At 39.5% G+C, this 4,405-nt stretch overlaps 1 protein-coding gene across 11 annotated transcripts in view; it reads left to right on the top strand.

Annotated features, from left to right (window-relative positions):
* Window positions 1–273: 273 nt before the first annotated feature.
* Window positions 274–4,405, top strand: part of LOC111838792 (pleckstrin homology-like domain family B member 2) — a 69,461-nt gene continuing 65,329 nt past the window's right edge. For 3 of the 11 annotated variants that reach the window (XM_072716516.1, XM_072716513.1, XM_072716519.1), the window contains exons 1-2: window positions 275–3,078; window positions 3,223–3,289. The gene's annotated coding sequence lies outside the window, so the exon portion shown is untranslated. Of the gene's footprint in view, window positions 3,290–4,405 lie in introns of all 11 variants that reach the window. The other 8 variants (XM_072716518.1, XM_072716515.1, XM_072716517.1 and 5 more) reach the window with 6 other exon arrangements.

Below are 4,405 nucleotides of genomic sequence, written 5' to 3'. Positions count from 1 at the left end.
ACAAGTACTCCAGAGATTGAGGGATCATCACCTGTACGCCAAAGGGGAGAAATGCGAATTTCACCAATCCAAGGTAAAGTTACTAGGGTATATCATCCAACCTGGAGAGGTGGCCATGGACATTCAGAAGATCAATGCTATACGTGAGTGGCCACAACCCAGAACCCTTAAGGAGTTACAAAGGTTTTTGGGTTTCGCGAACTTCTATAGGAGGTTCATTAGAAATTAGTCGGATTAGTCGCATATTACAAGTGATATCAAATAGTATTATATATTATAGCTAATAATAATAAGTGCAAAGATACGAATGATTATATCTATAGAAAAGAGGCAATAATACATAGAAAATTCAAATTATTATCACAAGCGGTGACAATCAATCCCAATAATCAATGAAAATCACAAGCAGTTGCAAAGCTATTCACACTTGGATGTGCCACCATCACCCACCTTCACACATGGATTGGGGAACCCTTTTCAGTCCTGGCAGGAGACCAACACGTGAGTCCCGAGAAAATGCGGGGCAATGCGTGCTCTGTCCCACGGCTGAACTCCAGTCAGTACTGAGTTTTCACCCTTCCTTTATGCTAAATTGGGAATGGTACGCGTGTGGGCAGGGGGCGAGCTTGCCAGACTCACCCCTCCCCTCAGGCGATGCGCTCTTTGTTCTCAAATCCCTATCCGGGTCACGCTGCTTGCGCTAGCGGTCACAAAGCATTTTGCGTAATACTTTCCCTTTTCCTCTGGGAGAGACAAGATAAAAGTCCCTTTCCCCAGAGAAAGACAAGACAGATGTCCTAGCACTCTCTATGAGAAACAAGCTATACTGTATAAGTGATCAATGAAAAACATGTTTGTGCAGTTCAACCAAGCACAATAATAATATGGGTGAATCATGGACATATTAGAATTTTGGGATGATTAGTCCATACACAATCAGAATCAATCCATCACCTCTTATGTATGTCTGCTAGGTGGAGTTGGAGGTGCTCCAAACTGTGAGTAGTGGAGTCAGACAATCACAACTACTCAAATCATTACAATAACAGGAGGACAGTGAACATATTTCTTTAATTCTATGCTACGTGTGCGACGTGGCCATCTGCCAAATTCCCATAGACTTTCAGTGAACACAGTGTCAATGGGAGTCTATGGCCTGCATCTGGTTTCAAAGGGAAAATTATATGTTGTCAGAAACAACTCCTGTGAAATGATCAGAACTATGGTTGAATTAGTATGTATTGCATGCTTGTCATCATGCTTCCCATGTAGTCTTAGAGCAATCATTTTAGTGTGATCTGAAGTAGGACATTCAGGCAAAACATCATAAAATATACATGAACTAAGAGAGTTATGCATAGAGGAACTGGCTAAAATTCTATCAGCTGCATTGGTCTGATCTGCAGCTGCAGAAAGCATTCGGTTGAAGTTATAGCCAAATGTTCCTCCACTTACAGTACTGTGCAAAAGTCTTAGGCAGTCCAAAGAAATGTTTAAAGATGTTTATCTGGGTAGCAAGTGTACTTTGGCTTAGAACAAAAAACACAATTTAACATTAGAACATGTGCAAATTAAGAGTAACACAATAAAAACTAGTAATAATTTCTTCCAATGATAGATATACAGGCATCCATGGCATAATGACATTTTCTTAGCTTTATGCCATTTCAGCTTGTGAAAGGTTTCATAGGATTGCTCTACTTTCAGACACTGGGGGAAACCTGTATTCTGTTTAGGAAGGCACCTGGTAGTTTCATTTCATTTTACACTTCATTTTTGTTTTGGAAAACATGCAAACACAGGGCAGACAGCAGTGGATGACCCTGAGAGGGATGCCAGTTTCAAAACTCATGCTGACACACTGTTTGAGTGTACTCACACAGACACAGGGAGATCATGCAAGTTTCACATACACAACAAGGAAATAAATAATATTCAGACCCCCAGCTGTGGCATTCTGAAGATACAGTGCTGCACACTGTTATGCTCTTTGTGAGAAACACCGTCAGACAGGTTTGGTGAGTTTCCACTTAATACTGTAACCAGCCTTTGTTTCTACACAAAATGTACAGTATGGATACTTCCCTACCCTTTTGTAATGTAACATTAATTACTATAGCTCCACATGACACCAGTCACCTGTTTCTGTTGACAACAAATACAATGTGTTGCAGATATTCTGCCTTATATGCACTCTCTCTCTCTCTCTCTCTCTCACACACACACACACAATTTTAGCAACAGTGTAACGATTTATGCATCAGCCTCTCACAATGTATGTTATTGTCACACCTTACATTCTTGAGGACAAAGCACAGACCTTGATGTGTTCTGCCCCATGTTAATGTGCAGCTGTTTTTAAAGACATTCTTACCACGTTTTCTGTCTTGTTCTGCTCCACTCTAACTTTTTTGTCTGGTGCATGGGGAGAATTTATTTTGTATATTGACAATTTTTTTTCCTAAACAAGGAGGGCAAAATGATATTACTTGTTTTGGGTTTGGATTACAGTCTCGCCCAGGTCAATACGTTGCAATCTTTAGACAACTGTACTAAAATAAAGTAGATACTGCATAGTTATTGTGATTATAAGTTATTTTGAAACTTAATTACTTGTATGGGATATTTTGGGGAAATTCAATGTTTTTATTGCAGCTTAATTCTCGCGGACAAATTTTAAACTAATGAATGTCACATTTTTCATGTATACATCTGCATTTTATGCTTTTAGTTACACTGTACGCGTATATCTTGTCTCCCTAAAGCCATGCAAAAGAAGTACAATAGGCTACGTGGCTGGCACACGCTGAACGCCGGACATAAGTTCACCGTTCATTTTAACCTTCCAACTACGCCTAGTTCCTGCGCAGTCACACAATCAGTATGATTATTGTGGGTTAAAAGTAAACGAAGTGCCCGACTTGGAGGTAAAAGCATGTTTTCATTCCAACTTCCATGAAGAACACCTTTTCCGTACGCCACGGTTTGTACAGTGCTGTACACCTGCGTATGCAGTTGGATAGTTTCCCTCTGATTGGAAATGAAGTGGATGAAGTAAAAACAAGGCGGATACCAAAGGCACGTAACAAACTATGAGAAAATCATTCGAGGTCGGCTGTAGATCCTCGATTAAACAACTTTAAAACGAAAACTTACTTCACTGAAACTTAAGAAAGTTGAATTAATTTGCGACACGTATTTAAGATATTTTTCTCTTTACAGGTTTAAATGACGTACTCGCCGAAATAGCATAAACGATTTTAAAAGAAGACCAGGATGTATTAAACAGGTATGTTGTATCCGTGTAAAGATTACTCGTGTTTCTGTTTTCTCTGGGTAGCCTGTAATGAACTCCTGTACAGAACAAATACTACAGATTCGTCAAGCAAGAGTGTATGATTCAATGGAGTAACTGAGCGTTATTAAAAGAATCGTCCCTGTTCCAGATTCAACACTTAGCTCAATACTTTAAAGCGCCGTGGTGAGGGTGCAGAATCTGCTAGTTCTGTTTTAAACTCCGACAAAATTGGCATGTCAGTTTTGATACACATTTAGTTTTCCATAAATCAATCTGCTTTTTAATGGGTCTTTACAAAGTCCAGTACAGTTTTCATTCTTATTTTATTTTAATCGTCAGTGGGTATTCCCAATAAACCACAGCGCTTGAATTTTATGAGTGAAACGTACGCTAAAACGTCTGTCGTTATATCCAGGTGTCGTTATATCCAGGTGTCGTTAAAATGAAGTGGCGTAAGGCCTACATTTCGGTCATATGTGAAATTGCTTGTGTAACACTCTTACCTGACTTCAGTGCTAGCTACGCGTGTAAACGCTAGGCTGTACCGCGTGTTTTGACCATTTTGTGCGGCTTTCCGCTGGGTACTCTAGCTTCCGCCTAGGGTGTTAGCCTGTCGTGTACCATTGTTGCCTGGGATGCTGCCCGGAATAATTGATTAGAAGATGGTGGATAGTATTGTTTGTTTCTTCTTGCCTCACTAAGCAACGTTTATATTCAGTGCCGATAACTTCAAATAGGGTCTGTACAAAGTCATTGGTGTCTGTTATAGATTTGCAGTCAACACTACATTTCATTCCTTGGTATTTACATACTGTATTAACTACAGAAACAAACTTGGAATGCCAGTGCAATGGAGCTACATGTTGATCATCTGGTGCATTAATTTCTTTTCTGTCACCAAAGAACTTAAAATGTGTATTGCAGTCGTTTAACTCATCAGGTTAAGGTAAGGATAGCCTACTGTTTTAATGTAATTCATGAATAGTTGGCATCATCACAAATATTAACATATATATAAAATTAAAATCTAACCAGTCTGTCTGCATCAGCATACAAACGTGCAATACGTGTTCATGAACATGCCAGAGACTGCTCTTGAAGGACCGC

This window comes from Paramormyrops kingsleyae, chromosome 9 (assembly GCF_048594095.1).
Source record: "Paramormyrops kingsleyae isolate MSU_618 chromosome 9, PKINGS_0.4, whole genome shotgun sequence".
Taxonomy (NCBI): Eukaryota; Metazoa; Chordata; class Actinopteri; order Osteoglossiformes; family Mormyridae; genus Paramormyrops; species Paramormyrops kingsleyae.
This window is presented reverse-complemented; position numbering and strand designations above follow the sequence as displayed.